Source organism: Jaculus jaculus, chromosome 2 (assembly GCF_020740685.1).
Source record: "Jaculus jaculus isolate mJacJac1 chromosome 2, mJacJac1.mat.Y.cur, whole genome shotgun sequence".
In the NCBI taxonomy this organism is placed as follows: Eukaryota; Metazoa; Chordata; class Mammalia; order Rodentia; family Dipodidae; genus Jaculus; species Jaculus jaculus.
The window spans coordinates 152,126,818-152,139,365 of record NC_059103.1 but is presented as its reverse complement, the minus strand read 5'-3'; the positions used below and the strand labels follow the sequence as shown (position 1 = coordinate 152,139,365).

The window sequence follows — 12,548 nt, the reverse complement described above, 5'->3', positions numbered from 1 at the left end:
ACAGAACCTGATGTCTCCTGCTCCAGAGTTCAGCCTCTCCCTCATGGGCACTTGTGATGGTCCTCCAGGCTTTACAATTCCTACAAACCAAGGATTGAGACAATGACTTATCTCAGCTTTCAGCTTTACTTGAGTGATTAACATATTTGGGTAGATAATATGCTTGCTTACAAAGGTACACAGATTAACAATTTAAAAAATAATTTAGGGCTGGAGACATGGCTTAGTGGTTAAGGCGCTTGCCTGTGAAGCCTAAGGACTCAGGTTCAATTTCCCAGTACCCACGTAAAGGCAGATACACAAGCTAGTGCAGGTGTCTGGAGTTCATTTCCAGTGGTTAGAAGACCAGGTGTGCTCTTTCTCTTTCTTATATCTGTCTCTGCTCATAAGTAAATAAATAATATTAAAAATATTTTAAAACAGAGGTGCCAAGTCTTTACACAGCTTTGGTAACATTAAATAAGTATTATTTAACAAAAATACTTTCAAAGTGCTTATTATGATAAATTTTAACAAATAGCTAATTTAAACTTACTGAAACACCAAACTACTAATGTTTTGCCTTAAGTATAACTGGACATTAAGGATTCTATGTTTCAGCTCCCTACAGGCGCCATGGCTGCGGAACGGACCGGCCGCTGCAAGGCTTTGACGGCCTGAGTGTGCCTAGTCGGTGTGAGCCGGACGCGAGGTCCCGGGCCCCGGGGCACTCACTCAGGTAAATATTTCCATAACCTTATGGAGAGAAAGGACTTAGAGACATGGCTTGATAACATTTCTGTTACATTTCTTCCTCTGACGGACTTGCAGAAAAATGAAACTCTGGATCACCTGATTAGTCTGAGTGGGGCAGTCCAGCTCAGACCTCTCTCCAATAACCTGGAGACTCTCCTCAAGCAGGACTTCCTTAGGCTCCTTCCCTCAGAGCTCAGTTTTTATTTGTTAAAATGGCTCGATCCTCAGACTTTACTCACGTGCTGCCTCGTCTCTAAGCAGTGGAATAAGGTGATAAGTGCCTGTACAGAGGTGTGGCAGACTGCGTGTAGAAATTTGGGCTGGCAGATAGATGATTCTGTTCAGGATGCTTTGCACTGGAAGAAGGTTTATTTGAAGACTATTTTGAGAATGAAGCAACTGGAGGACCATGAAGCCTTTGAGACCTCATCATTAATTGGACATAGTGCCAGAGTGTATGCACTTTACTGCAAAGATGGACTTCTCTGTACAGGGTCAGATGACTTGTCTGCAAAACTATGGGATGTAAGTGCAGGGCAGTGCATTTATGGTATCCAGACCCACACTTGTGCAGCAGTGAAGTTCAATGGACAGAAGCTTGTGACAGGCTCCTTTGACAACACTGTGGCCTGCTGGGAATGGAGTACTGGAGCCAGGACCCAGCACTTTTGTGGCCACACCCGGGCAGTGTTTAGTGTGGACTACAATGATTAACTGGATATCTTGGTGAGTGGCTCTGCAGACTTCACTGTGAAAGTATGGGCTTTATGTGCTGGGACATGTCTGAATTCACTGGGCATTCGGAGTGGGTCACTAAGGTGGTTTTGCAGAGGTGCAAAGTCAAATCTCTCCTGCAAAATCCTGGAGATTACATTCTCTTAAGTGCAGACAAATATGAAATCAAGATTTGGCCAGTTGGGAGAGAAATCAATGGCAAGTGCTTAAAGATGTTGTCTGTCTCTGAAGATAGAAGTATCTGCCTGCAGCCAAGACTTCATCTTGATGATAAATACATTGTCTGCAGTTCGGCCCTTGGTCTCTACCAGCGGGACTTTGCCGGTTATGATATTCTCAGGGTCATCAAGACACCTGAGGTAGCAAACTTGGCCTTGCTTGGCTTTGGAGATGTCTTTGCCTTGCTGTTTGACAACCGCTACCTGTACATCAAAGACTTGAGGACAGAGAACCTAATTAGCCACTGGCCTCTGCCAGAGTACCGGAAATAAGAAAGAGGCTCCAGCTTCCTGGCAGGCGAAGCGTCCTGGCTGAATGGACTGGACGGGCACAATGACACGGGCTTGGTTTTTGCCACCAGCATACCTGAACACAGTATTCACTGGTTTTGTGGAAGGAGCACAGCTGACACCATGAGCCATTACCACTGACTGACTTTGGATGTCAGGGTTGTGGGTTTTGGGTGCAACCTCTGTGGCAGCCGACTGCATGAACCAAAGTTCTCACGTAATGGTATTATCACGCAGTGTGCAATCATTTATTGATGTTATCCAGGGGCCAGGGCTTGGGCGGGGAGGGCTTGTTTTATTGACATACACTGCAGCATGCTAATGGGGCACACCATTGATTTCATTTGTACTTAGTTATGTTGGTCAGTATAACAGGATACATTTTAGGGTTTGTCATTCTTGAGTGGAATACTGGTCTTAAGTAAAGAAAGTTAAATGATTCATTAATCTGCTAATTGGTTGCCTATGAAATCACAGTCTCTATTAAAAGCTTTTTACCATAAAAATTGATTCCATGTTTCAGATATAGCAACCTGGGTTTTCATTTTAAATATGTTCTAAGTTTTGCAACAATAGCAGCAACAGCAATAATAACAGATTTATAAAGTATATGAGGCAGTGCAGGGTAACAGGATCCTCTAAAAGTAAAAGTGAGGAGTGTCCTTCTGCCTGTCCTTGCAGTATTTACTTGTTAGAAGTCACAGGAAAGATATGGCCTCTCCTTATCGCTCACAGCCTAAAGAAGTTCTCTAGATCTTTTTCCTTTAAATTCAACCTGAGTTCTTCCCTAAAATGTTCTCCTTTCCTAGAGTTAAGATACTTGGTAGGATAAAACCTGACCCTGGCACTGTGGCTGGTTAGCTCAGTCCCCACATAGAATCTACAAAAGTCCCTAGTGTGGGTCTAGGTGCGTTTTCTCCTGCTCCTGTCATCTGCTGGACACGAGCTCTCTGTGTTTTCTCTCTTTCCTTCTCTTAAGTGCTTTAAGTTTTACCTATCATCTAATAAAACTTCTCTGAAACTTACCCTCTGATCTTGGATTTGATCTCATTGAATTCGTAAGATAAGACGTCACTGAATTAGTAGAAATTTTACTCAGAGAGGATCTGAAGCCCTCAGACATCCCAAATTCCCATATCATAGGTGTGATGGCATATCAAATCAGTGCATTAGCAAAGAATCCCAATTCCTGTATCATGTTTTTAGTAAAGATTGTTAAATGAACATGTTTTCAGATGAGAAAAGATTTTATAAGGTAAAGGACTGTTCCAAATAAAAATAGTCAAAGTGACAAACTAGAAGGTTAAGGTATATTGTATAAAGCATTGTGAGAGTTGAAGGGAAAAAATGTTTCATGATTATAATGCAGTTGTTTATTATCAAATATTATTAAATTTCTAGGGTCAAAATGAAAATACACTATAATAAAACTAATAACTGATTCTCTAATAAGGTGTCTTATATACAGCTCTGTTCCTAATAATGTTTATAAAATGGTTTAAAACAAAAGATTTTATGTTTTATCTTTCACTAAATGAGACATTTAAAACCTATGATAAATTTTTATCCAAATGCTAAGTTTGTATGTTTCCCCCTGAGGAAGGCCTACAGAGGAATGGGAATGGGGAAGAGAGGACAAAAGAGGATAATCTGATGGGAATACAACCAGTTTGTAGCATGTTCATATATTACAGTCACCAATAAAAATTATTTGAAAACACAAAAGAGAACAGATTAAAGGCTCTTAAAACTTCCTACAACTTATTCTTTGGACGAGTTTAATGTAATTTTAACTCCATTTACTTTCACAGATACTCACAGATTTGAGTTAACACTTCTTATCCAAATTATATAAAAGATGTCTGTCTCATAACAATATTCAAGGTGTTTTATAACTTAATAGCTGATATGTCTTAAATGAGTATTTAAGGTATCCTATAATACAACTAACTGGGATGTAAAAAAATTAAGCAACATTTATACTCTACTATTTCAATCATTGTTTGATCTGTCATCTGATCCCTGTCCAACACGAATAAACACATTTTCAAGTCTACATTCCAATCTACATTCCAATTGCTTGCTACTCATCACTATGCAAATATCAATGTTGTACCATCAGTCAACATCTCCTAAACCAAATTTATTTTCCCAGATGCTATTCTCAAGCTCCCTTTGTCACAATAAATGTCACCTGAGTATACGTGTCACTCAAGAAAGAATCCACTGTTGGGCTGGAGGGATGGCTTAGCTGTTAAGGCATTTGCCTGCAAAGCCAAAGGACCCAGATTCAATTCCCTAGATCCCATGTTAGCCAGATGCACAAAGGGACGCACAAATCTGGAATTTGTCTGCCGTGGCTGGAGGCCCTAGGATCCCCATTCATTTCCCCCCCCACCTCTTTCTCTGTCACATAAATAAATAAATAGTTTAAAAAATAAATAAATAAACCTTTTCTTTAAAAAAAGGATTCATTGTGTAATGAAGTTAACTCCCTTCTATCATTCAATTACTTGCTAAATCCTATTTCTTTCAGTGATATTAACTCCCTCCTAGCATTCAACTCATAGTTAAATCCTGTTACATCTCTGCCCACATTATTGGCCACAACTATCCCTGCCATTCTGTCTAGTCAGCTGTCTTCTTGCTCAGGTCCTCTGTCCCCTCTAGTACCCCTGTATTTCCTGACAGTATCCACTTAGGCGCTCCAGACTTCTACTGCAATAATCCTCAAAGGCTCCCTCTACTGGCTGAAGTTCAAACTCTGCTCACTTTTCACATCAGCCTTTCACAGAGCCTGAACATGGGCCATACTTCAGCCCAGTCGCACTCCTAAACCTCCAAGCCTTTAAGCCATCCTATTCTCTTTGTCTAGACTATTTCTGCCGTCCCACTGACAGGTACTTACTGGTCCAGAGCCAGCTTAACATTCCCTTCCTTTTCGTATGCCTTGTGTCTTTCATTACATTACCACCTGCTTACCGCCAAGCTCCTCCTCTGCTTTCTTGTGGGTCTCTGTGACTGCCAACACCTTCAATACGGAAGCTACCTTGTACTTAGAACCTGACTTGGTGCTTAGGAGACAGTGAGTGCTCGAAGACACCATTCACTTTGAAAATATTTATGGAGTCCTGTCCTTCACTAAGCACTGTTTTAAGCTCTGCCAAAGCAATTGTAGAAAAAAAGTAAACACAACTCACCTCAAAAGGGCTTCTGGTGTAGTGAAAATAAGCTTCAAAAAAAAAAAAATGCTAAGTGTTTCTCAAGCGTCATTGCATTTACTGTGCCTTGTATGTTTATTAACTCCCAGGGGAGTTAACTTCTTGCTGATTTCCTGAACTACTAGCTAATATATAATTTCCAATTAGTACATTTAAATGTTATTGAGAAAAAGAATAATAAAATGAATGGATGCCTAAACTTATCCTTGTTAATACTTTTTTAGGAAAGGAGGAAAACTGAAAAAGGCAAGAGAAATATGAAAAAAGTGTCTATATTATAATGTGTGTGCATGCGTGTGTGTGTGTGTGTGTGTGTGTGTAAGAAGAGAGAAAGGCCTTGCCCAGATCACAGTGACATGACTAAATGCAAGGCCAGATCATCCAGAAATATGGGCCGATGTGGTGCCTCCCGCTGGAAGAACAGTGAATGAATAAAACTGCAATAAGCCAGCAAGTGAAGTACACTTCTCCTTCTGAGGCAGAGCCAAGATAAACAGATGTGGGCTGTGGTTCCTTCACGAAAACAGCTGCCGGTGGTCATGGACCTATTCCTTCACGTCTGCTGTCACAGTCAAGTGTGCCATCGGAAGACTTAAGGAACTGAACGGTTGGTAGAAACTGGCACTTGAGACATCTCTAGCCTACAATAAATGGATCAATCTATGTAACATGAAAATAGGGAAAATGGGAAAGATAAATAGATTTTGAGAGCCTGAAGAAGGCCTTTGCTGAGAGGAAGAGTGTCAAGCAGCAGTTTAGGTCACAATCTTCAGTAACATCTTTTGAAATCTTTCCTGAGAGTCCCAGAAATCATAGGCCCTGCAAACATTTCTGGGTTTGCCAGTAGCTGCCTAGATTCTTCCAAAGGACTGTTGGGTAGGCAATTGCATAATTAGGCAAGCTGAACTCAAGGTTTGGAAATGAGGGCTGCATTTGCTAATTTAGAAAACGAAAAAGTAAGGAATCTGTTACATCAAAGAGTCGTTAGAACTGATGCTGAAAGCTTCCATAACATTCTCCCTTAGGGCCAATGCCTTACAAACTGCTTGGCAATGCTAATTTCACAGCCCATTCCTTAATTTTGAGTAGTAATTTCCTCTTACTGTTTATCTCACATGAAAATATCACAGTGTTATTACTGAAACCATATAGTTAGGCTCAGATGAGCCACGTGGGCACATGGTGGTTTATCTATCCAAATCATCATCAGAATCAGAGTCACACCAAACACCCACTGACATCCCGGCATGACAGGAGGGCTCAAGTGGGACTCGTTCTGAGGACCTTTCTGTTGCACAAGCTGGAAGGTTCCGGAACATGACTAGCTTATCTGCTCCTCATGACTGTTAATGAGAATTCGGAATTGAGATCCAGCCAGGACTGCTTTGCAGTCCTGGCCGGTTCCCCATGGGGTCTTCCATTGGATCGGTTCCCTCCTGGCATGACTAATAGTTTTGGTAGCAGTTTCTGACCAATGTCCTAGTTAAGACTTTTCCAAGAAATCCAAACACTAGGTCCTCTGTCATCCTTCCAGCCCCATTTTACCCAACAATTAAGGTTTCTTTGCTGTAGACACAATTTCTTTGGACAAAAGAGGTCCTAAGAACTGTGTATTTTAGAGGAAGTCATGGAGAACAAAATTAGAAAACAGTATTTCAAACTGATGTTAAACAAGATGCTAGAGAAATGATTTCCAATAAGCAGCAGATGAGTGTTCATATCTCTCATCTTCAGTGTGTGCCCAGAACCATGCCAACATGGTCATACCTATTGTCTCACTTAATTCTCTTCTCTATGTAGTAGGTCCAATATTATTCACTGCAGAGTTGGGGAGACAGAGCCTCTGATACCATGTGACTTGCTCAAGGGACATATGGGGCTTAATAAAGGAACAGAGATTTGAGTGTGGCTTCAGATGATATCAGAGGTCTGGTTTTAACAGTGTGAATATTGTTTTTATTAATCCCAAAATGTCTCAGTACTGTATATAAGCAATAAAATTATGTCTTAAGTGTTGATATAATATTTATTCAACCCAGCATGGGTATAATCCTCAGTGAAGCAGTTGACTTTAGTGGCTGGCCCCCAGTATCTGTTCTACATTCCTGCTTTTTAACAGTTGGGGGACACTCTGATGGAGGTCACCTCTCTTGCTCCCATGCTGTTTCCCTTTAAAAGTCTCATCCAAGTCTGGAGAAGGCCAACTTATTAAAGAATGGCAAAGTCGACCATCAATCAAATCTAACACAGAACCTGCCCCTAACATGGAAGGTGCAATTAGCACTTCCAATGCAGGCCTATTATTGCAGTCAGGTTCGCATTGCCGGCAGAAATCACCCGAGCAAGAGCAGCTTGTGGGAAAAAGAGGTTTATTTTGGCTTACAGACTCGAGGGGGAAGCTCCATAGTGGCAGGGAAAATGATGGCATGAGCAGGGGGTGGAAATCACCTCCTGGCCAACATCAGGTAAACAATAGCAACAGGAGGGTAGGCCAAACACTGGCAAGGGGACACGGGCTGTAACACCCATAAGCTAGTCCCCAACAATACATTTCCATCAGCTGGAAACCTAGCATTCAGAACACCTAAATTTATAGGGGACACCTGAATTAAACCACCACACCTATATACCAGGGTTTAGGGCAGGCATTGACCCAGTGTCAGTAGGCCATGTGACCTTTTGGAATGGCTTTCCATCTCACCTGTGCTGCATACCCACCTGGTTCCTTCTTTGTTCTGTGGGCTCGGCTAGGCTGACTGAGTCTATGGATCTGCTGTTCTGATTGGCTGTGCTGGATGCTGTGTGGCTGAGCTGCCTTCTCCAGATCTCCAGTGGTTCCCAGCACTGGGGGTTGGGGAAAGGAGGCTGTGTAGAGTGCCTGAAGCCATAGCTGCCCAGCTGGACCCCTTGGCCCTCTTCCTCAAGAGCTGTTCAGCTGGTCCCTGCTCTCCTCTCCCTCAAGTTTCCCCACTCTGAGAGGAGGCTGGTGTGAGTGGATAGACACCCCCCACCAAGCCGCAACTGGGTTCTGTTCCTATGGTTCAAGTCAGGCCAAGCCTGTACTTAGCTATTCCCAGCAGACCACAGGAGTGGAGCCACACCCAGCGAAAGCCAATTCTGGCTGGTTGCATGGTTTCTAGGAGCTTTGGGTCTCTCCTGCTTCTCTGCTTTGGTTAATAATTTCTTATACACCTTCACCTTTCAGTAGAAGAGTGTATGTGTGTATGGTAGTGTTTTTCTGGTTACCCCACACACATCCCAAGCTACTGTGGCATGACAACTATACCACCATACTAACCGGAAGTCTTAAATAAATTAAGTTTTTTTTTTGTTTTTTTTTTTTTGGTTTTTCAAGGTAGGGTCTCATTCTGGTCCAGGCTGACCTGAAATTAACTATGTAGTCTCAGGGTGGCCTCGAATTCATGGCAATCCTCCTACCTCTGCCTCCCAAGTGCTGGCATTAAGGTGTGCACCACCATGTCTGGCTGGGAGAATATTTTTTAATATCAGTATTTATGGAACAGTTATATGTCACAAGGGCTATGCACTACAAACATCTCATTTAATTCTAAGAGCCATAGTTTATCATTCACATTTTAAAAATTTATTTGAGAGAGAGAGAAAGGAGGGAGAGAGAATGGGTGCACCAGGGCCTTCAGTCTTTGCAAACAAACTCCAGATGCATGTGTCACTTTGTGCATCTGACTTATGTGGTTCCTGGGGAATCTAACTTGGGTCCTTTGGCTTTGCAGGCTAGCGTCTTAACCACTAAGCTATCTCTTCAGCCGTCATTCTCATTTTATAAATTTTAAAAAAGCCTTAAAATGGTTCATCAATTTATCCAAAAGTATGCAAGCCATTAAGTATCAGTGCCTAGACTTAGACCTGGATCTATATATCTAAAAGCATGCACTCTTGGGCTGGAGGGATGGCTTAACGGTTAAGGCCTTTGCCTACAAAGCCAAAGGACCCAGGTTCAATTCCCCAGGACCCACATTAGCCAGATGCACAAGGGGGTTCACACGTCTGGAGTTCATTTACAGTGGCTGGAAGCCCTGGTGCGCCCATTCTCTTGTTCATATTCTCCCCCCCTCCCTCCCTCCCCATATTTCTCTGCCAAATAAATAAATAAAAATAAAAATAAAAGCATGCACTCTTACTCTTTTCTTTTTTATATATAAGTATTTTCTTTTTAAAATGTGTTTATTTGTATACACACACACAAGTGCGTGTGTATATGCGTGTGTGTGTGTGTGTGTGTGTGTGTGTGTGTGTGTGCGTATGCGTGTGTGCGCCATGGTTTCTTGCCACTGCAAACAAATGCCTATCTGGCTTTCTATGGGTGGCTGTCAATGTGAACTGAGACTGGCAGGCTTTGCAAATAAACACCTTTAACCACTGAGAAATTTCCTTATTACTTTCTTTAAAAATGATAACTATGCCAGGCGTGGTGGCACATGCCTTTAATCCCAGCACTTGGGAGGCAGAGTTAGGAGGATTGCCGTGAGTTTGAGGCCACCCTGAGACTACATAGTTAATTCCAGGTCAGCCTGAGCCAGAGTGAGACCCTACCTCGAAAAAACAAAAAAAAATTATAATTATGTATACTTATGGAACATATAACGATTTTATGAAATACACATACAATGTGAAATGATTGAATGAAGCTAATTAATATAACTAGCACCTTATATGTTACTTGATATGTCATCATTTTTTCTCCACTGCTGGGCAGTCAGGGTGATTTCATAACTTGGCCATTGTCTGTGCTCATACCCTTAATAATATCTTACTTTTTTTTTGAGCTAGGGTCTCGGTCTAGCTCAGGCTGACCTGGAATTCACTATGTAGTCTCAGAGTGGCCTCAAACTCATGGCAATCCTTCTACTTCTGCCTCCCAGGTACTGGGATTAAAGGAGTGTGCCACCACACCCAGCTGATATTGTCTTACGTTTTGCAAGAATGTTATATGAGTACTATCAAAAAGGGAAACTGTAAAGCGCCAATTGGCCAAGTCATGAGTGTACATGCATGTGCATGTGAGAGTTGCCTGTTATATTTATCAAGGTTGATAAAAATGAAGCTGATAGTTTGAATTGTGCAAAGGCAAAACAAAGGTCAGAGAAATGTATTTTGTTCTTGTTTCTGTCATCTAATTCTTGGGTATTTTTGAAGAGTAATATACCTCTGTTTTGTCAACTTACAATTTAAGGAGAACATTTGATACCTACATTTTTTTAAAGGAGTAGTTTAAGAAAGATAAGATAAAGATCAATTGCAAATATTTCTCTTTAAGTGCCTTTATCTGTACAGTCATGTGCAAGAGTTTAGATTTCACTCTTCAAGCAATGGCTTGATGCTAGAGATTTGCAAGGAAAACCAGATGAAACTTTTAAAAACTCTATTGTAAACTTCCAATCATATGTACAATATTGAAAACCTCCAAGCATATGTATAATATACTCTGAATATAATCCCTTCCTAGGTCCTCGGTACCCCAACCTCCTCAACTGAACCCCTTTCTCTTTCTAGCTAGTCTCTCTTCTATTTTGGTGTCATAATTTTATTTGTTTTTTGTTCTTGCTTTTGTTTTTTGCCTTTATATTATTCTGGTCTTGTGTAAGGAGCAACAGCTATTGTGAGGTCATAAATATCACTGTCACTTTGTATCTGGAAAACATCTTTCCAAAGTACTCCTCCCCATCCTTTGGCTTTTACATCCTTTGGCTGTTAGTTCTTCTGTAATGGTTCCTGAGCCTTGGAGGGTAAGATACAGATGTCTCATTAAATGCAGAGCACTCAACTGACACTTCCTCCAAGCACTTTAATAAGTCTTGAGTCTCCCCAGTTGTTATCAATAGCAAATGAAATTTTAAGTGCATTGATGGTCATTGAGTGTCTGAACATTGGTGGTGGATGTGATGGAGTAAGGAAGGCTGGAAACGGACATAATCATGAGGGAGATGTAGGAAGGGGCCTGAGCACAAGACTGAAGCTCTGATTCACCTCACCACTTTCTCAAGGTCTTACAAAAGTTGATACAATGTGATGATTTGAAATTCCAAATAGAAGGCTAAAGATCTTATAACATGAGGGTGTGTGTTCAGATATCTCTTTGGAAAACAGTAAGAAATGTTAAGAAACATTTAAAAACTGGTTAAGAAAATCTTTTGTTCCAGATCCTTTGTAGCAGTTCTATGTTGTAAAAAAAAAAAAAAAAAAAAAAAAAACTGTGGAATGTGTTCCAGTCAGTTAGTATCTGGAATAGGAACACATACCTAAGGCAGTTTCCAAGACAGAGGAAAGCTTTGATCATCAAAAAGGTATGTGTACAAAACTTTTCACAAGCCAGATGTGGTAGTTCATGCCTTTAATCGCAGCACTCATGAGGCAAAGGTAGAAGGATCACCATAAATTCAAGGCCAGCCTGGGATGACAGAGTCAGTTCCAGGATACCCTGGGCTAAAATGAGACCCTACCTCAAAACAAACACACAAATAACAGCAACAGAAAACTTCTCACATTGCTTTTTCTTCCATTGCTCAGGAGGAATAAGATGAGGATTTGAAAGCTAGAAATGAAATATAATTACTATTTAGGACTGGAGATGTATCTCAGTGGTTTACCACATGTCCAGCATGCTATAGTCCCTGGTTAGATCCCTGCATGGGTGGAAGGGGTGAGGTGTGGTTAATCCTTAATTACTGTTTGGCCCTAACCAGTTCTCATAGTTTCAGCAGGTTTGTTTTTTCTCCTCAACAGTGATTTTGGAGTTATGATAGGAGTAGGCTTAGAGAGAAAGTCTTTTCATTAAATCCCAGCTTCTTAATCTATAGGGTCTGTGAAGAATTAAGCAATAGCAAAGGATTCAAATGGACAATAACCAAAAATTAATTCCAAGTCAAGCCTGCAATGAGTCCGAGGTAGTGCAAGCCCATGTTATATTGCCCAGCTTCACTGAATCCATGGTTTTGAACACACAGATGAACACTTTTTGCTGTATGACACATCCTGATGGATAGTATTTCTCTGCCACCCACCCACACTTTCACAATGATCTGTGTTTGCACCATTGTGCCTAGTCTCAGACAGCTGCAGCTCTGAGTGTCCAAGGTCATGCATTTCTAGACTTGTCCAGCGTTACAGTGTGTCCCCCTCCCACAATTGACAGTGTCAGTTTCGCCTGGAAGCTTATTAGAGGTGTAAAACTCTCAACTCTCCAGAGACAGGGCTCATACTCTATGCTTTATGAAACTTTCCTTGTGATCCTGGCATGTGCTCTGGTTTGATGAGTATTATTATAGCTCCCATGAGCAGGAAGAAGCATTATTTGGCCCCTTTAATTCTG

General features: G+C 41.3%; 1 pseudogene; it reads left to right on the top strand.

Moving 5' to 3' along the window:
- Positions 1-720: 720 nt before the first annotated feature.
- Positions 721-2,098, top strand: LOC101610523 (annotated as a pseudogene).
- The last annotated feature ends 10,450 nt before the right edge of the window (positions 2,099-12,548 follow it).